At 35.5% G+C, this 21,955-nt stretch overlaps 1 pseudogene; it reads left to right on the top strand.

Annotated features, from left to right (window-relative positions):
* LOC124982751 (antigen WC1.1-like) overlaps window positions 1–21,955 on the top strand; it is a 314,961-nt pseudogene that overhangs the window by 116,415 nt on the left and 176,591 nt on the right.

Raw genomic sequence — 21,955 nt, 5'->3', positions numbered from 1 at the left:
AACTCAGTATATTCCTCATCACTCAAGCTCTCAAAACTCATTCTCATCTACAGAGTTTCAACCAATGGCCAGGCCTCTCCACACACCAGATCACCTCACCACAGCATCCTCCTCACCTTGTTGACTCTCACAGGGAATGGCAAGCACAGGCCTGCAGAGTGGACTCCCTGCCCCTGCACAGACACAGCCTCCCCAAATAGCCAGAGTAGAAATACACATACTATGATAGAAGTTCAAAGACAAACCACACCTTCAGGTATACACTGACTTATAAGAACACTTCCTGGAAAATGTGATGAGTCATATAAGCAAAGCAAACCATTTCTAAATGTTTTTGAATTCCCAATAAGAATAATACCGGGAGTTTGAGATCCTAAGTGACCCCTGACTGGTCAATATTATCCTTGAGGACTTAAGAAACAAATAAAATAGTAAACACTGTCCAAACTCTCCAATGCTGCATATGTGGTTTAAAATGTTTTATTAAACTCTTCCCTGCTGTGACTAAAAGATCTGACCAGCACAAATATAAAGGAGGAAGAGTTTATTTGAGGGTTCGTGGTTTCAGAGGTCTTAGTCCATGGAAGGCTGACTCCATTCCTCAGGGCTCAAGTTGAGGCTGAACGTCACGGCTGGCGAGGTTGGCAGAGGGAAGTAGCTCACATCACAGTCATCAGAAGCAGAGAGAGAGAGTCTCCACTCTCCACGTACAAAATATATATGCCATAGCCACTCCCCAGATTCCCACCTCCTCCAGCCACATGCTACCACTTCAATTAATCCCTATCAGGGGATTAAATCAATCATTGAGCTCTAATTAAAAATAGAACTATCAAAAGGTTCAGCAATCTCACTCTGGGTATATATGCAAAGGTATTAAAAATGAGGTCTTGAAGAAATATTTACACACTCTTTCCATAGCAGCACTATTCACCATAGCCAAGAAACAGAAGCAATCTAAGTTCCATCGACACATTAATGAATAAACAAATTGTGGTCTAACATGCAAAGGTGGTCCAAAAGTAAGAAATTCTATACATACTACCACCTGGATGAAGTGTAAAGACTATACACTAAAAATTTGTGTTAAGATGATTAATTTTATGTATGTTTTACCACAATAAAAAATCAATTGTATTCCTACATGCTAGCATTGAACAAATAAAAGCAAAAATTGGAAAAATAATAATTTCATTTAAAATAATCAAAAACACACATATAAATCTAAAAGGTACATACAAAAAATTTGGATGCAGAATGATTAAAATAGTATAAATGAAATAAAAAATTATAAATGGAGAGAGACTGTATTAATGAATCAGAAAATCTATAGGTCTAATTCAATTTCTACCTAAAGTCTGGCAAAAACTTTGTTAGATATAGAAAAGCTTACTTTAAAAATTATACAAAAAGAAAAATGAACTCAAATTCCTAAAAAAATGGGGGGAAATGAGGGAAAAGCAATTCTATCCACCATCAAAATAATTTACTGCTATAATAATGAAGACTGGTAAAAGAAAAGGAACTGGCATGTTTAAAAAAAAATGAGAAATGGACTTACACAAATACAGTAAACTGATTTTTGACAAAGAGACAAAAATAATTCAGTGGAGAAAATCTAGCCTTTCAACAGCTGGGGAAATTAGGCATCCGTTAGCAAAAAAAAAAAAAAAAAAAAAAATCAAACCTTAATCTGAGTTTTACATCCCACATCAAAAAAAAAAAAAAAAAAACCTGAAAATGGATCATGGGTTTCAATAAAATATAAAACCAAAAGGTTTTAGAGGAAATTTTAGGAGAAATTTTTGTGATGTAGAGATGCTCAAGGAGTTATTAGACTTGATACCAAAGCCATACATGATTCATAAAGGTAAAAATTGATAAATTAAACAATCATAATTGAAAACTGTTTTCTATAAAAGTCCATGTAAGGAAGATAGAAAGGCAAGCCATAGACTGAAAGAAAATATTTGCAAAACACATATCTGACAGAGAAGTATCATCTGGAACATTAAAAATTCTAAAAACTCAACAGTAAATGGAAAATCCAGTTCGAAAATTGGCAATAGATATGAACTGATTGTTCAACAGAGAAGATACACACATGACAAATAAGCACATGAAAAGGTGTTCAACGGAATTAGACATTAAAGAAATGCAATTTAAAACATGGCCTCATATCACTACAACTCATAAGAATAGCTAAAATAAAAAATAACAACTACTAAATTCAAGAGTGAATGCAAAGATAATCAGATGTCTCATATATCACTGATGATTATATCAAATTTCTAATTTTGATAACATAATATATTTTTGGAAGATAGAACTATTAGTTGGAGCTGGATGAAGGGACTTGGAACATATCTATTTCTACAACTATCTGGAGTCTATAAGCATTTCAAAATGAAAATAATTTTAAAAGGAGTGCCTAAATCTATCTCTTGTATAAGAGATGCATTTTAAATACAGACACAGGATACTTGAAAGTAAAAGGACAGAAAAGATAACATGCAACCTTAATCACAATGAAGTTGGCATAACTATATTAATAAGAGAAAGAGTGGACTCTGAACAAAGAATTTGACAATAATGAAAGAAGAAAATTATATAACAATTACAGGAAAAAATTGTCAAAAAAGCAATTATCACTCATATAAATAATGGCGAGCATCAAAATTTATGAAGAAAAAGAGACCTAAAAGGAGAAACAGACCAACCACAATCTTAAGTGGAATGTTTTAATATCTCTTTCAGTCACTGATCAACCAATTAAACAATACATCAGTACAAAAATAGAATACACACAGCACTATTAACCACCCTGACCTAACTGTCATTTATAGAAAGGTACAGCCAATAAAACCAAGACTTCCTTTCCAAGTGGATGTTTAGCCAAGTGGACTGGATCAAGACTAGAATTAGATGGATAGAATACTGGAAAACCAAAGCTTTTATTTTACATTGTTTGTCCTTAAACATCACATATTTACAACATAATAAATATGTCCTTTAGGAATATTTGCTTTGTACACCAAACAGGGAGAACCTTAACAATGTAGTGGCACAGAATCATCTCAAAATGCAAAACTTCCACTATTGCAGTTGAGATTTAATTCTTATTTTGAACCTGGTTTACAAGACTCTCTGCATTAACCTTTTTGTTCTTCATCAACCGTTGCTTCCATCTTCTTGGTTCTTTATGCTTCTGTGGCTCTCTGGCCTTCTCAAAGCTCTTCTGAAGTAAACTCCTCCATACCTCAGGGTAGTTGCATGTGCTCTCCTACCATGAGGAATGCTTTCTCTTCTTAGATTTCCTGACAAGCAACTTAGCTTATAAAAGGATAATTTTCTGGGTCATTTCCCACCCATTCTGCCCACACTCCAACACCCTATGGCTGGGTTATACTCTTTCTCTTTTCCAAAGCTCATCACTCATTGTACTTTGCTTTGATAGCTCCTCTATCAGCTACCCATTCATTACCATATCATTTGCATAATGTCAACCTACATAGCTCAACAGGAGGTCCAAGACAATCTCTGACTTGTTTAAAATTCTATCCCTAATATCAAGCAAACAGGAAAGAGTAGTATGTAATAGATGGCTTATAAATATTTATTGGCTACAACAATTAACATTAATTCAATGCTTGAGATATGGTGTGCACAATACAAAGTCCTTACATGTTTTATCTTAGTTTAGCCTGACAACCTCTGACTTGTGATTTCCGTAATCCTGAAGTTTTGTTTCCCTGCAGCAAATATGAAATAAATATTTGAAGTGGAAAAAAATGGGAAGTACTTGTTTTGTTGATAGCAAGAGTGAGGACAAACAATTGATATACAACTGATTCCATTTCTAAGTGCTGTAATGAAAGTCATCCTATTTAGAGATTGAGTGGAGGCTAGACAAGAATGGAAAAGTAGCCTAACTGATTTGCAGGACAATGAAGGGAAGAACAGGAGGTATAGGAACAAATGCTGAAAAGGAGAACCTGGAAGAGGAGAGAACCCACTCTATTGCCTGAGAAGACTTGAATTTTGAAACTAATTTGGAATCTATAATCCACCATGTTTCAGTGAGTACCGTTTATTCCTAGGTGGAGTGTTTGTACTGGTCATGGCACCAATGGGAGAATAAACGTCTCTGAGATGTGAAAAAAGGAGAGAAAATATAGGCTTCATAAATTCACAGTGTCATCAAGAGAGGGACAGACCCCTATGAGCTTCACTTATGACCCCCAAATGAAAGGGAAGGAAAACTAAGCCTATGAGGTCAACACGCATTCTTTTGATGACCAAATCACCTTTTATTTATTTATTTATTTATTTTATTTTATTTTTACAGACTGCATTTTGATTCATTGTATTCAAATGAGGTACACCTTTTCATTTCTACGGTGTGTACAATGTAGATTCACAGCATTAGTGTAATCATACATGTACATAGGGAAATGATGTCTGTCTCATTCCACCATCTTTCATACACATGCCCCCTCCTCTTTCTCATTTCCCTCTAGGTAATCTAAAGTTCCTCCATTCTTCTCTCACCAAACACGTGTTATGTATCATCATCCACTTATCAGGGAAAACATTCAGCCTTTGGTTTTTGGTGATTTGCTTATTTCACTTAGTATAATAATCTCCAATTCCATCCATTTATCTGTAAATACCATAATATTATTATTCTTTATGGCTAAATAATATTCTATTGTATATATATACCATAGTTTCTTTATCCATTCATCTGTTGAAGGGCATCTAGGTTGGTTCCATAATCTAGCTATTGTGAACTGAGCTGCTATAAACATTGATGTGGCTGTGTTACTGTAGTATGCTGATTTTAAGTCCTTTGGGTATAAACTGAGGAGTAAGATAACATACCTTTTTTTATTCCTCCAATTGTTTTTTTATTCTTTGTAATCCCATTTCCAACTCACTTGCTTTTTTCTTCCTAGTGTTGGAAATATCCTGATGCATTGCAGCACAACATGCTGGTTATGTGACACTGGAGTTCTAGGTCTCACTAAACCAAGGTCATCTTTTCTTGGTTCCATGGAGTAATGGAACTGAGCCAACACTGTGCACCTGATGAATCCCAGCAGCTGAGTTGAGCTTGCTATGGAACTGGATCCATGGGGTGGAGAAGAGAAAGCCCCATGTAATTTTTACATAGCTTTTCTGTATCAGCCTTGAAGACAGAAAGAAACCTGACATCAGAAAGCTGTGTATTTCATATAAGGGGACAATTAAGATTCAGTAGCTAATTGGTGTTTTAACTTCAGAATGTTTTCTTTTCATACAGTCTCTGAGAGCAGGGTAGATATTAAGCAGAGTGTCTACTGGCTCCTAGAAGATGGCCACATCAGTGATGAGACTGTATAATCCCCCTCCTGCTGTAAGAGCCCCATTAAGAGCTAGGAGGGCTCCCTAGATTGTCTTTGAAAGCTGAAACTTGGACTTGACGGCATAAGGAGCAGAAGAACCAGGCAGGGCCACCGCCTTCTGCAGGGACTTGCTTCTCTCCTCCTCACCATCAGCCAGGGCCCAAGGTAGGAGCACCTCTTAAGACCAGGGAAATACTGGAATAGTTCAGAGGCACTTCAGAACCATCCCTGGGATGCTAAAAGGGTAGGTCTCCATTTTTCCAGTTTAGCAATGAGATTGTGAAAGATGTAAAGTTTGTTCTCAGGTTGACCAGAATCTGTGGTTCAGCCGTCCCCAATAACACCTAAAAGTACAAAAATGTCTCATCACGTCCCAGGTTTTCCCTAACAGTTTCTGCCTAAGGGGTGACCTTCAGGCTGGGTCTGTGAACTGTTCCTCCTGTGCCTGACGTTGTGACTCCCCAGAAGAATGCTGGTATTTCTGCCCATTTAAATGAACCAGTGTGTGTGTGTGTGTGTGTGTGTATGTGTGTGTGTGTGAGAGAGAGAGAGAGAGAGAGAGAGAGAGAGAGAGAGAGAAATGGGGGTTAGAAAGAGATAAATAAAAGTGGAAGATAAACCTACAGACATTGAAAGACAGGAGAGAGCGAGAGAAAAAGATGGGAGAGAGCAAGAGAGAAACGAAGAGAGGAAAGGCTGAAGGAGAGTGGAGAGTTTGAAGGCTAAATGTGTTATCAGCAATATGTTTGCCTAGTGAAGTCAATTATTTAGGTAGTAGTCCATAGAAATCACTCCAGTCATGCTTCTGGTTTGATGGTGATGGTGGTAATTGTCTGATGATACAGATGTATATAACTGCGGCAGCAGTGTAAGCCTTGATATCTGTAAAGGAAGCCCTCCCCACATGAAATATAAAACACCAGTAACCCTCTACCTGGAGTCTGAACCTGTGTTGGAGTTTCTTTTCTCTTCCCCACAAACCCACAGCTTAAGCATTTGCTGCCTCACTGCAGTCCTTCCCAAGATCTGAGTTCTTTGCAGAACTCTGCCTTCCCTCCCATGTTTGTTTCCCTTCCTGTCTTTTGGGTTGATGGCGCTCCAATCCCATTGTGCGGCAAAGAAAATTAATGGCAGATGTAAGAGTTCGTGGATATATTAATGTTAGCATTGAACACAGAACAGGAATCCAGTCTTAGAGATTTCAGAATGTGTTTTGCGTGGTGAAATTTTCCTTTCGCTGTGGGTACTTGAACTTGTTCTGTGACACCCTAAAGAATCCATTGTCTGGAAGAACCCTGTGCTTGTGACAAATCTTCATGGTGAATTTTCTCCTTTGTGGTTCCCTCAGACCCAACATGAAATATGATCTCTACTGGACCCATGGCTCACCAGTTTGGACTCTGAAATGAGAATGGTCTAGTCAAATATGAGAGCCACTTTTTCTGTGTGGGCATTGGTCCTGGATGTTTCAGTGATGCTCCTCATCTGTATCTCTTTTGTATTTTGTTTTTTCTTCCCTATATTAGTCCTTACAGTCAGAAGTCTTTGCTCTTATTCTACAGGAAACTCTGTCCCTCCCATCAAGAGCAAGAAGTTCTGCTGCTCCTTCCCATTATGTCTAGGGACATCCATATTTGGGCCATATGCCAATGAAGGTTTCCTGTTTGCAAGCTTTGGGGGCTTGTAGGGGTGGAGACGTACTCTCAAAATTAAATATAAAATAATTGTTCGGATTCAACTTTCATCTTTCCAGGAGTAAGAGCAGTGAATGAGTTTCTCATGAGGATGAGAAGAACTCACACCTCATTCAAGTATGATCTTTGCTCAGAGAGAACATTTTGTTGGATCATATTATCAAAGAACATGTTCTCATATACTTTCTTCATAAGAGTTTGCCCATCTACTTAGGAAATTTCAGCCTTGGTATTATGATGCCAAAGAACATTAAAAATGTCCTGATCTTAGCACATGTTACAATAACTTCCAAAGCCAGTGGTACACATAACCCCAGTGATGCCCAAATCACATGTGACCCTTTCTATGGCCTTGATGTGATGGGAGTCTTTATCATAGCTCCCACGTTGCCCCTTGATACAGGTCCAAAGTATAACAGTCTTAGGAGGGCTCAACTCAGAATTTGTTCCAGTATACCCAGTTTCTCCTACTTGACTGAATCCCATATATCAGAAGTCTAAGTTAATCTCATGATTTATCCCTTGATTGTTCTTCTGAGTATTTTCCACACACCATATATGTATATACATATATATATGAATTCATATACATATGTATTATATTTACATATATGTATATACATGTCCATGTGTGTGTATATATGATATAATTCTCAGTAGAAGGATTCCCCCTAAGTTCCTACTATGCTGCATTACCAAACATAATAGTTCTCCAGTGTATTTAAATAGGCACCAGTGTTAGAGCAGTGAACACAGTTCTTAATGACCATACATTACGATAGGGGAGGTGGACAATTAAACCAGCAAAAATGATAAACTGTGATGTGTTATATATGAGAATTAAGAAAGTAAAGTCTGCTTTAGGAACACAGTATGAAGTCAACTGATCTACTCCCCGGTGTTCTAGGAAGGCTTCCTGAAGGAAACAAAAATGTAAAGGGACACAATGTATCCTAGAACTGAAATTCATTTCACAAATTCACATATCTCCTCCACTTGGAGATATTAACAGAGGCCTCCATATTTGTGAGCACACACACACAACTATTAATATAAATCATAAACTTCATATTTTTTATTTTTTTCTATATTGGGCAAATCTAACAATTTGCAAGTAAATTAATATATAAATGTTCCACTATGCTTAGAGATCTCTTTTTTTTTTATTGTATACAAATGGGATACATGTTGTTTCTCTATTTGTACATAGAGTCAAGGCATACCATTTGTGTAATCATACGTTTACATAGGCCAATGATGTTTGATTATTTTTTTTCCTTCCCCCCCACCCCTCCCACCCCTCGTTTCCCTCTATACAGTCCTTCTTTCCTTCATTCTAACCGCTCTCCTTATCCCTAACCCTAAACCTAACCCTAAACCTAATGCTAACCCCTCCCACCCCCCATTATATGTCCTCATCCGCTTATCAGCGAGATCATTCGTCCTTTAGTTTTTTGAGATTGGCTTATCTCACTTAGCATGATATTCAAATGGGCTAAGGAAATGAACAGACACTTCACAGAAGAAGATGTACAAGTAATCACCAGATATATGAAAAAATGTTCAACATCCCTAGTAATAAGGGAAATGCAAATCAAAACTACCCTAAGATTTCATCTCACCCCAATTAGAATGGCAATTATCAAGAATACAAGCAACAATAGGTGTTGGCGAGGATGTGGTGAAAAAGGAACACTCATACATTGCTGGTGGGGTTGCAAATTAGTGCAGCCACTCTGGAAAGCAGTGTGGAGATTCCTCAGAAAGCTTGGAATGGAAACACCATTTGACCCAGCTTAGAGATCTCTTAACTTCTACTCCTGGATTTAAATTGTATGATTTTTTTTTCTTAAAGCATTATTTTTGGCCAGTAAAACTCATGAGAATTATATTTCTGAGATATCCAAGTGTACAGATAAAGGTTTGTTCTTTGAAAGTAGATTGCTTGGATCTGAATATATATTTTAAATTTTCATTAAAGTATGAAATATATGAGTTCAAGATCTCAAGCTCTACGAATTTTCACAAAGTGAATACATGCAAACAACACAGAAATCACTAAATAGAATATTAACAACAGGAAAGTAACTTCATGCCTACCCTCATGCAAGGGTAACAAGTTCCAGCATCAAACATTAGTTGGCTTACACTCAAGGAGTCATGCAGTATGTGACAATTTATTCCTTATTTTGTTAGTTCAGTATTTTAGAATATCTATAGCTTTGCATGTTGTTACATTTTGTTATCATTGCTGTAAGATATACCATCATATAACAATGTCACAGTGTATCATTCATTCTACCTTGAGCAATTTCCTCTTTGGAGCTATAAAAAATAATGCTGCTGTGGACTTTCTTTACAAGTCTCCTGATGGACATGAGGAGGCAATTCTGTTGGTGCCATATACAGTAGTATTTCTGGATCACAAGATATGATTATATTAAGCTTATTACATACTATCAAACAAAAGTTGAACAAACAGACTTCCAATAACATCTAAAAACTCCATGTACTGCAACCAGTAACTTTTCATTTTAGCCCTCTGTGTAGTTGTACTGCTTAGTTTTAATGTTTGTATCTTTAATCGCTATGTTGCACCCATTTTATTGGTCATATGGGTTCTCTTTTGTGAACTGCCCAATCTCTTTTGCCTATTTTTCTTTTTTATTCATAATCATAGATTTTAATACACACTATGTAGTAACCAATAGAGTGTACACACAATATCAATTTAGAAAGATGGATTTTGAAAAAACATTTTGACTATTTTAATTTAATTGACAAGTGGAATACACCACCTTGGTCATCAGAATACACATTATTTTCATGAACAGTGTTTTTTTGGTTTGGTTTGGTTTTTTATTGTAGGCATTTAAGTAATCCAATGTGATATTTTATATACATGTACGTAGAGAAATGGTTGCTGCAATTAAGCAACATACATTGTTAACTTATCTCTCTCTTTACATAACTTGTGGGTTCACATCTGTGTGTGTGTGTGTGTGTGTGTGTGTGTGGTAAGAACTAAAAGTTACTCTTAGCAAATTTCAGTACACATTTCAACATTATTAATTATAATCTTCATGCTGTACTTTAGGTCTCTAAACTTATTTATCATATATAACAGCAACTTTGAACAGTTGGACTTAATTTTCTATTAAAGTGTCTTTTCCTTATATATTTGTTGGAATCTTTATGTTTTAGGTATGCATTTATTGTCAGACAGATGTATTGCAAGGGTTTTTCTTTTTCTGCCAAACGGTTGAGTTTTGCACTTCTTTAATGATGTCTTTTGATAAACAGAAGTTGTTAACCATAATATGCAAATGACATTGCTTTTGTCCACTATGGTTAAACATTTATATCACCTCTTTAGGAAAGTTTCACTACTAAGAAGTTATGAAAATGGTTATAATTTGTTCTCAAAACTTTATTGCTTTCAGCCACATGTGGTGACACACTACTATAATCCCAGTGATTGAGGAGGATGAAGCAGGAAGATTGCAAGTTCAAAGCAAACTTCAGCAACTTAGGCCATAAGCAACTTAGCAAGACCCTGTCTCAAAATAAAAAGATAAAAATGGGTTGGGGATGTGGCTCAGTGGTAAAGTACCCTAGGTTCAATTCCTGCTTTGAAAAAAGAAAAAGAAAAAAAACTTTATTGTTCTAATTTTCACATTTATGGTTGTAATCCATACAAAATTAACATGTGCTTGTGGTATGAATTCAGACTCGTAATTTTTTCCGTATGACTTAGAATTAACCCAGACCCATTCATTTAAAAGACAACTTCTCCCTCAACTGCGGGGGCATCCGGAATTCCATCCAGTGCTTGACAAAGATCCTCTGGAGGATGATTGCAAAGGCTCATCCTAAAAGGAATTGCTGGATGTTTTGCTCCAAAGCATGGTGTTTTCTCTGCTGTGTTTTTCTGATAATATATTACTCATTTCAGTCTGAACAGATTGCTTAAGGGGATGAAGGGAATACAACAAAAATTCCAGAAAATATTACCTACAATCTGAAAAACAATGGGTCTTTACCACTAACGAAATTAAAAATAAGTTTGCAACCGTGCAATGAGTCCCTGAAAGCCTCTGGAGAAAATAGTTATAAATCTGCCTTTCTCTCCAACAGGCTGGTTAAATTTTAACAATGGTTTTGTTTATGTGTGGTGGTGAGGTAAGAGAATAAGGTTCCACAACATTCCTTCCTTCCTACAAAGAATATGTCACCCCTATAATATATGTTGGCACACAATAACCATTGGGACCGCTGCCCTCCTGTAACCCTTAACTCAGCAATTTAGATATTAACCAGAGGGACCTAATAGAAATGGTCACATGAGATTATTTGTCTATCACTTTAACTGCGAGAATAATAAGAATAGTCTTAAGTCACATAGAGTTTAGATATTAAGGAAGTAAACATTGTATTAGCTCATCAACGTAGTTAGATATTCTTAAAACAATTGTGATTAGGTAAGAATGATCTGTAAGGTTGTTGTTTTCTGCCTATGCTTTGGAAACTTCTTTAATATTAACCACAAGACTGCCATTATAGCCTGAAGAAAAATGTATATAAACCCAGCCCTCCCCAGAATAAAGTGGGATTGATTGCACCAGAACTAGAGTCTGTGTCTTTCATTCTCCATCCATCGCCGACGCTGTCTCCCCGCGCCCCGTTTACCGGTGTGGAACCCATGGACTCCTGCTAGGGCTGGACCCCGGCAAGTGGCGCCCAACGTGGGGCCCTCTGGTAAACCCCCCATTTATTATTAATTTCTTTCCTTTTCGAGACAGCTAGGATCCTGCCTGGGGTGCCGCGGACCCCTCGGTAGAGAAGGCCGAGAAAGGATAGGCAGGGATAGAAAGAACAGCTACCATGGGAGGTAGTGAAAGCAAAGAAAGAGCATTATTTATTGATATTACTAAGCACTTATTAACTAAAAGAGGAACGCATGTAGAAACAGCTCAATTAAAAAGATTTTTTCATTTTGTGCAAGAATGTGCCTCTTGGTTTCCTGAACAGGGAAACTTAGATGTTAAAACCTGGAAAAAGGTAGGTGATGCTATGCATGCATATCATAGATTATATGGCAATGAAAGAGTCCCTGCTGATGCTTTTGCATTGTGGAATCTTTTTAGGGACTGTTTAGACCCTAGACATAAAAGTGAGCAGCTAAGTAAAAGGGTAAGATCACCAGACAAAATGTCAAAAAAGGAGCCTTTGCTGACAGCCTCGGTTAAAAAATATACAGAGAAAACTCCGAGTGAAAGTAAAAGTGAATCAGACGATGATGAAGATGGTAAAAAGGAGAAAGGTCTACCTGATCAGCTCTCCCCGTCTGATGAGGAGGACTTGGAAGAAGCCGCTTTCAGATATCACAATGAGGATCCACCTTTGGTGGCTCCTATTGTGCCGGCCCTTCCTAAACCCCCAGATAAAATAAAAAGGAAAGTCCAAGAGGTAGGATTTCTAGGTGCTGTTAGTGAGGCACAAAAACAGGGAGATGTTAGTATTTGTTGCCCTGTAGTATGGGCTATAGATGAGGGAGGAGAGCCTCATTGGGAGCCTCTCTCTCTTTTAAAATGTTAAAAAAAAAAACTAAAAGCAACTATAAAAGATTTAGGACCTACTTCCCCTTATACTCTACAGCTAGTGGAGAATGTCCTTCTCCTGTGGCTGTCCCTAAAGGCTTTCATATTATAGTCATTGATTTACAGGATTGCTTCTTTACTATTCCTTTAGCTAAACTAGATAGACGGCATTTTGCTTTTAGTTTACCATCGCCTAATTTACAAAGACCTTATCAAAGATTTCAATAAAAAGTATTACCTCAAGGAATGAAAAATAGTCCTACATTATGTCAAAAATTTGTAGATCAAGCTTTAATTAATTGTAGACAAAAGTATCCAGACTACTATATGATTCACTATATGGATGATATATTGATTACATATTCTCAAAGCCATTTGTTACAAATAATATTACAGGATTTAATTAAAGATTTACAGAGGTGGGGTCTGATAGTGGCTCCTAAAAAAATTCAACAGGAACCTCCTTATAATTATCTAGGAAGAACTATAAAAACAGATTGTGTCAGCTCTCAAAAGTTACAAATTCGAAAAGACAAACTATTAACGTTAAATGATTTTCAAAAATTATTGGGAGATATAAATTGGATTAGACCTTATTTAAAACTCTCAACTAATGATTTAAAACCTTTGTTTGAAATACTAAAGGGTGATTCAGATCCTAACTCAAGTAGAGTATTAACTAAAGAAGAAGAACAAGTCTTGCAAGTTGTTGAAATTGCAATTCAAAAACATTACTTGCAACAAGTTAATTATAACTTGCCTTGGGTTTTTATTGTGTTAAAAACGAAACATACTCCAACAGATTGTTTATGGCAAAATGATCCACTTGAATGGATACACTTACCAGTATCAGGAAAAAAAATATTAATGTCTTATCCTACTATGGTAGCTTCTTTGGTATTAAAGGCTAGATTTAGAAGTAAAGAATTATTTGCTTGTGAAATGCATGAAATAATTATTCCTTACACAAGAGAACAATTTGACCAATTATTACAAATTGATGATCAATGGGCTATTGCATTTCTAAATTTTACAGGAAAAATTTCTTTCCACTTGCCCAATAATCCTTTACTACATTTTTTACTTCAAACAGAAATAATATTTCCTAAATGGTGCTCTTCAACTCCAATTAACAATGCTATGTTAATATTTACAGATGGGTCATCAAATGGAAAAGCAGTTACAATAATTAATTCTTAACCCACAGTTCTATGGACACAAGAAACTTCTGCACAAAGAACTGAATTAGAAGCAGTCATCTATGCTTTCAAAACTGTTGCTCAACCCTTTAACTTGTACACAGACTCACTATACATTGTTAAACTGTTTCCAACCATAGAAAAGCAACACTCTCCTTTTCCTCTAAAATTATACATAGGTTACAAGAACTTCAATATCTAATTCATAACAGAACTTCACATTTCTTTATAGGTCATATTCGGGGACATTCTGGATTACCTGGTCCCCTTACTCAGGGGAATACCCATGCTGATCACTTAACTAAAAATTTTATTTTAACAGCTATAGAAGAAGTTATTATATCACACAAAAATCATCATCAAAATTCATCTGCCTTACAAAAACAATTTCATATTTCTAGAGAAGAAGCTAGAACTATTGTTAAAAATTGTCATGTTTGTCCTAAATTTATTCCTTCTCCACAGATGGGAGTTAATCCTCGAGGACTTTTACCTAATGTCTTATGGCAAATGGATATAACTCATATATCAGAATTTGGAAAATTGTCTTATGTTCATGTTACAGTTGATACCTTTTCTCATGTTATTGTGGCCTCAGCCAGAACTGGGGAAGCCTACAAGGATGTGATTCAACATTTATTCCTTTGTTTTTCTGTTTTAGAAATGCCTAAAAAATTAAAAACTGAAAATGCTCCTGCTTATACATCAAAAACATTTAAAGATTTCTGTTCCAGGTTTAATATTTCTCATTCTACAGGAATTCCTTATAACCCACAAGGACAAGCAATAGTAGAAAGGAGCCATCAAAGATTAAAAATACAAATAAATAAGTTAAAAGAGGGAAAGCTTAAATACTCTTCCCCACATCATATTTTACAACATGCTTTATTTGTTTTAAATCATCTAAATACTGACAAGGAGGGAAATACTACAATGATGAGACATTGGGAAAGTAAAAGGTCAAAACAAAGTTTAGTAAAATGGAAAGATTTATTATCTGGTAAATGGAAAGGACCTGATGTCTTGCTAACCTCCGGTCGAGGCTATGCTTGTGTATTTCCACAGGATGCAGAAACACCTTTGTGGATTCCAGACAGATTAATACGTCACTACAATGAGCCCTATTCGAAGTAGGAAGAACAAAAAGTATTGGATCCCTTACCAACCCAATCAGAAGGACGCAAACGGACTAGTATTTAAGATGAAAAAGTTGCGTCTTGCACAATCATCCGCCACTCGCAACTCAGACCTGCCGACTTGGGGACAAGTGAAACGCCTGACTGCCGCTGCTGAACACCTGGTGAACAGCTCAAACCTAAAACCCCAGAGGCTTTGTTTTTTGCATTGATTGCTCTCATTTCGACTCAGGTACTGCCTATTCATGCTTATGATAATGAAGGGAAAGCTTTCTGGACCTATTTTCCAAATCCTCCCTTACTGCATCCAACTACTTGGAGCAGATCTAATATTAAGGTATTTACTAATGAGCCTCAACTACTTGGAGGGATTGCAGATTCTTTAATACCACATAAAATAGCATTTACAATTACTTTTCATGGAATTACCGAAGAGACACCAATGTGCTTTAGTACAGATAATCTACATGTGCCATTGGGATGTCTCCCTTTAAGTTATAGGACTTACATTACTGATTCTCTAGGAGAAGAAGACAATGAAAGAGATATATGGTCCCTAGAGATAACCTTACTTAGATATGCTAATTATAATGATACAAATATTTCAGTGGCTTTACCGCCTCCTTTTAAACCGTGTGATGACTTTAACAGTCGTAAAGACAGCTCTTGGAATCTACTCAATTTAGAAACAGATTTCCCAAAATGGTTTGAATGTGGTTTTCATCATACTGCACTACAGTTTAAGCCACAAGGCTCTGCTACTACTATTACAGATTATTCTGTGTCTTCTCCTGATTTTGATTATAAACTTTGGTTAAAGATAAGATGAAATAAAGCAGTACATTTTAATTTTAACCCTTTTCTTACCAATGAGCCTATTCATAGATGGTTTACTCCTGGATGGGTAACACCCATCTATCGGAGTGACCTTATAAATGGTAAATTCTCTTACTTTCCTGACTTGTATAAACTATTAGCAGCTACTAATATAGTATTACTACAAAGACCTAAGTTAAGTAAACCTAATGACTTTGCAGTACGTGCTTGTATAAATGCTCCTCATGCTATTCTTATGTCTACCATAAATAATTTCAATATTACTAAAAATAAGGAAGCTTATAACATTTATTGCCATGATTGTGTTCTTACTAATTGTATTAATTCAACCATGTCTAAAGATTTAAAGGTGTTTTTAATTGTACATCAGCCTAATTATGTTATATTGCCAGTCAATCTTACAGAATCTTGGTATGATGATCCAGGTGTTGAAATTTTAAAAACAGTTAATGAACTTTTAAGACCAAAAAGATTTGTTGCAGCTTTGATCCTAGGAATAACAGCTTTAATCAGTATAATCACTTCCTTAGCTCTCTTGACCACAGTGCTTGTACAAGAAATTCATACCGCTTCACATGTAAATGATTTATCTCATAATGTCTCTGTGGCTTTAGTGGCACAAGAACAAATTGATAAAAAAATTAGAAACTAGAATTAATGCTCTTGAAGAAGCTATTCTTTTTATGGGTAATGAGATTCAAAATATTCAAACTAGAATGACCACTAGATGTCATGCTAATTATAAATGGATTTGTATTACTCCTTTAAAGGTTGATAATAATACTAATTGGGAACAAGTTAAAACTCACCTTAGAGGAGTTTGGAATAATACTAATATAGCACCAGATATCAATGCTTTACAACTACAAATAAGAATGTTGAGTCAGGCTCATCTCTCGGTTGTTCCAGCAGATAATTTGGCCTCCCAAATGTTTCATAATATAAAAACAACTATATTTAATAGTACATTCCTAAATACAATATTACAATATGGCTTGATTGGAGTATGTATTTTAATTTTAATTCTTTGTCTTCCAGTCGTCCTCCGAGTAATCCTCAGACTAGTCAAGAAAATAAAAATTCAATAAGGCCTCTTCACTTTACAAAATAAGAAAGGGGGAGCTGCGGGGGCATCCGGAATTCCATCCAGTGCTTGACAAAGATCCTCTGGAGGATGATTGCAAAGGCTCATCCTAAAAGGAATTGCTGGATGTTTTGCTCCAAAGCATGGTGTTTTCTCTGCTGTGTTTTTCTGATAATATATTACTCATTTCAGTCTGAACAGATTGCTTAAGGGGATGAAGGGAATACAACAAAAATTCCAGAAAATATTACCTACAATCTGAAAAACAATGGGTCTTTACCACTAACGAAATTAAAAATAAGTTTGCAACCGTGCAATGAGTCCCTGAAAGCCTCTGGAGAAAATAGTTATAAATCTGCCTTTCTCTCCAACAGGCTGGTTAAATTTTAACAATGGTTTTGTTTATGTGTGGTGGTGAGGTAAGAGAATAAGGTTCCACAACATTCCTTCCTTCCTACAAAGAATATGTCACCCCTATAATATATGTTGGCACACAATAACCATTGGGACCGCTGCCCTCCTGTAACCCTTAACTCAGCAATTTAGATATTAACCAGAGGGACCTAATAGAAATGGTCACATGAGATTATTTGTCTATCACTTTAACTGCGAGAATAATAAGAATAGTCTTAAGTCACATAGAGTTTAGATATTAAGGAAGTAAACATTGTATTAGCTCATCAACGTAGTTAGATATTCTTAAAACAATTGTGATTAGGTAAGAATGATCTGTAAGGTTGTTGTTTTCTGCCTATGCTTTGGAAACTTCTTTAATATTAACCACAAGACTGCCATTATAGCCTGAAGAAAAATGTATATAAACCCAGCCCTCCCCAGAATAAAGTGGGATTGATTGCACCAGAACTAGAGTCTGTGTCTTTCATTCTCCATCCATCGCCGACGCTGTCTCCCCGCGCCCCGTTTACCGGTGTGGAACCCATGGACTCCTGCTAGGGCTGGACCCCGGCACTCAACGAATTGTAGTGATGGCAGTTCATAAATTAGTTGTCCATGGACCTGTGGGTCAGGCTCCAAGACTCGTATACTGTGTGATTATATTATGTTTCTCTCCTTATACCAAAACCATAGTGCTTTAGTCACTTCAACTTTATAATAGTGAAATAGCTCTCTCATAGTATGAGTCATCTAATGTTGTTCTTGTTCCTTAGGTTTACTTGAAAATTCTTTGCCTTTTCAAATACACTTTGGACTAAGCTTGATAATATCCCCCCCCAAATGTGATTTTTATTGTGACTATGGTCAATAGTCAATTAAATACTCCCCCAGATCACTCTGGGGATAATTATCATCACTTTATAATGCTCTATTTTACAATCTGCCAACATGTCTCTTGTTTTACAGTCTTCTGTCCTTTATCTCAATATCTGTTTTCTTGCACATATTTTGCTTTGTAAATGTTTATGAGTGCATTAAAGTTTTACATAATATTGTACAATATACATAATATTGTGTAATATACGTAATGTTATAATATTGGGATTCATTTTGACAAAATCATACAAGCATGGAATATAATTTGCTCCACTTTTGTCCCCAGTACTTCCCCTTTCTCTCCCTTCCTCCATTCCACTGTTCCCTTCCATTACAGGTATTCTTTCTAGTTATTTATAGCTTTCTAAATTAATGCTGTATAGATATATATAAAGGTTAAATTTACTGTTGTAGATTCACATGTGTACATAGTATAATTTGGTCCACTTCATTCCACTGTTGCACTCTTTTTATGTCCTCCTTCCTTCCCCATCAATTCCCTTCCTTTTCTCCACTGATCTCCCTTATATTTCCATGGAATACCTCCTTTTTCCCCCATATTTTGGTCTGTCTGCCACATATGAGAGAAGATGTTCAACCCTTGACTTTCTGAATCAGGTTTATTTCACTTAGGGTAATGATCCCCATTTCCATCCATTTACCAGTATATGCCATAATTTCAGTTTTTCTTTATGGCTGACTAAAACTCCTTTGTGTATATGGACCATATTTTCTTCATCCAATCATCTGTTGACAGACACCTGGGCTGGTTCCATAACTTGGCTACTGTGAATTGCATTGCTATAAACATAGATGTGCCTGTATCACTAGAGTATTCTGACATTAGTTCTCAAATGAGGAAATACAAATGGCCAACAAATATATTTCAAAAAGTTCAACATCCTTAGCAACAGAGGATATTTAAATTAAAACTACATTGAGAACTCATCTCACTCACTCCAGTCAAAATGGCCGTCATCAAGAGAACAAATAATAAAAGCTAGAAAGAATGTGGGGAAAAGGTACACTCATACATTGTTGGTGGGACTGAAAATTAGTACGCTACTCCAGAAAGCAGTATTGAGATCCCTCAAAAAACAAGGTTTGGAATCCCCATGACCCAACTATCTGACCCTCATTATTTATCCAAAAGAACTAAGGTCAGCTCACATTTTCCTCTATTTATTCCTAGGCATCTGAAGGTGTCACTGTTACCATAAATGCTTATCATTGCATGTGTGTAATTTATTAATTCAAAAATCAATTTTATTGGGTATTTTTAAAAACTGTATAATAAACCAATCTTAGGCATGCAGTCTACTTATAATTAATATATATTACTACTAAAAATCAAGTCACAGAATATTCCTTTAATGCCATCATACAGTTAATTCCCCTCACTGTCATCTCCTTGATATCACGGACGGTTTTCTGTCAGGAAAAAAAAAAAAATTTCCTAAGAACAAATCTAACCGAGGATATAAAAGAACTGTAAAATAAAAGTTATAGAACACTAAAGAAGCATTAGGTTTAGGGTTAGGTTTAGAGTTAGGCTAAGGAGAGCGGTAAGAATGAAGGAAAGAAGGACTGTGTAGAGGGAAAAGAGGGGTGGGAGGGGTGGGGGGGAGGAGAAAAATAAAATAAACATCATTACCCTATGTAAACGTAAAAAAAATTAAAAAAATAAAAAAATTAAAAAATTAAAAAATAAAATAAAAAAAAGAACACTGAAGAAAGAACTTGAGGAAGATCTTAGAATATGGAAAGACATCCATGTTCTTGGACAGGTAGAATTAATACTGACCGAATTAACATGTAATCAAAAGCAATTTGCAGATTAAATACAAACCCCAGAAAAATACCAATTGTTATTCTCTATAGAACTATAAAAAGTATTAAATTCATATGGAAGAATAAAAAAGCCCAGAATATTCTAAGCAATCCTGAGCAATTTTACCAATGCTGGAGGCATCACAATACCTAATCTGAAATTACACTACAGAGCTATAATAACAAAAAGAGCATGGCTCTGGAGTGAAAATAAACCTGAAGACAATAAGAACAGAATAGAAAACAGAGACAAATCTACATGGACACATTCATCTTAACCTTTTATTATTTATTTGCATATAGGTCGATCATATAACATCATACTGCATACCTTATATACAATAAAATATACTTTAAATTGTTTAGCTTGTATACAGTAAAATATATAAATTATAAATTAAACTTAATCATAAGCATGTATATATAGGAAAATATAGCATATGTAGAGTTTGGTACTATCCATTTTGTCATTCACAGAGGCTCTTGGAATGTGGCCCCATGGATAAAGGAGGTCTCTCATTATCTTCTGGAACAAAAATAGGATAAAGTGAGAAATTGATAACAACTAGAAAATTCACAGATCTGTGGAAATTGATCAACACCCTTGATCAATGGATGAAAGAAGAAATCAGAACGGAAATTACAAAATATTCAGAGATGAAAGAAAATGAAAACACAACATGCCACAAGGATGGAATCAGTGAGGGCAGTGTTAAGGGAGAAGCTTACAACTGTAAGTATGTGAAAATTAAACCAAACACCATCTTGAATCAACAACCTAATTTTACTACATGAGACCCTAGAAATAGAAGAACAAACTAGATAGTACTATAAACAATTGTTAACCAAAAAAATTGAATGATCTAGGGAAACACAAAAGCTACCAAGATGAAATAAGTTGGAATCATTTCTCTATTTCCCTTTTTGTCTTTCTTTTCTTATGTAAAATAGCACTTATTCCTTGCTAACTTGATGAAATAGAATCATAAAGCAATCTAGACATATGTTTAACTAAAGGTTAAGCTTTGAAAAACATTTTAATTCCCTGACACTTATTGTTGAATTAAGTTCACTCTATCTTCTCATATTAAAAGCAGTATCACATGTATTTTATAAAATTATGATCTTATTTAAGTGATAATGTACTTCTAATGGCATTCTAGCTGTACATACATATGTAATTCTAAGCTCAAAGTTACTGTTTTTTAAAATTTTGGAAGGCTTTCTCTATTACCTTCTTATAAGGACTTTCTCTGTTTAGAGTCAATCTGCTTCATACTTCTTGGCAGATCACATTCCCCTTCACTTGGAATTTTAATTTGGTACTATTTAGATGTATCTATAACTTGGCCAGGTGTGATTGTTTTTAATTATGGCATGGTACTAGTGTTTATCAAAATGAGATTCCATCTCTCTTTTTTTTTCTTTCTGTGAAATTTAATCTGTTCTTAAATTCTTTCTTTTTCACCAGCTTTGTTTCCTTCCTTCTGGGATTTCATATAAGTAGATGCTGTCTCTCTGTCCTTCAGTATTTCAGTGATAATTTCTCTCATCTTTTCTTTTGCCTTCTTGGTAAAATTTATTTCTAGTCACTAATTTTTGACTTTTTATTTTTTCATTGTTTAATTTCTTATCTTAGAAACATTGATATGTCCCTGATACCACAACAGTTAACTTAGATTACTACCAGAATTCTGTGGTTATAAGACAAGGAATAAAATCATTTGAGGGAAATGCAAGGTCACAAGATTCACTACTTTGGCAGGAATACGGATCCATGGCATAAAACACAAATTGTTCCATTTAAGGAAAGGTATTTAGAGAACATAATACAAGTACTCGTAATTTTTGAGCCAAATTAAATGAAATAATATTAACTAATAAATCAAATTTAAATGTCTGCAACTAAATGCCCC

This window comes from Sciurus carolinensis, chromosome 4 (genome assembly GCF_902686445.1).
Source record: "Sciurus carolinensis chromosome 4, mSciCar1.2, whole genome shotgun sequence".
Classification (NCBI taxonomy): domain Eukaryota; kingdom Metazoa; phylum Chordata; class Mammalia; order Rodentia; family Sciuridae; genus Sciurus; species Sciurus carolinensis.
This window is presented reverse-complemented; position numbering and strand designations above follow the sequence as displayed.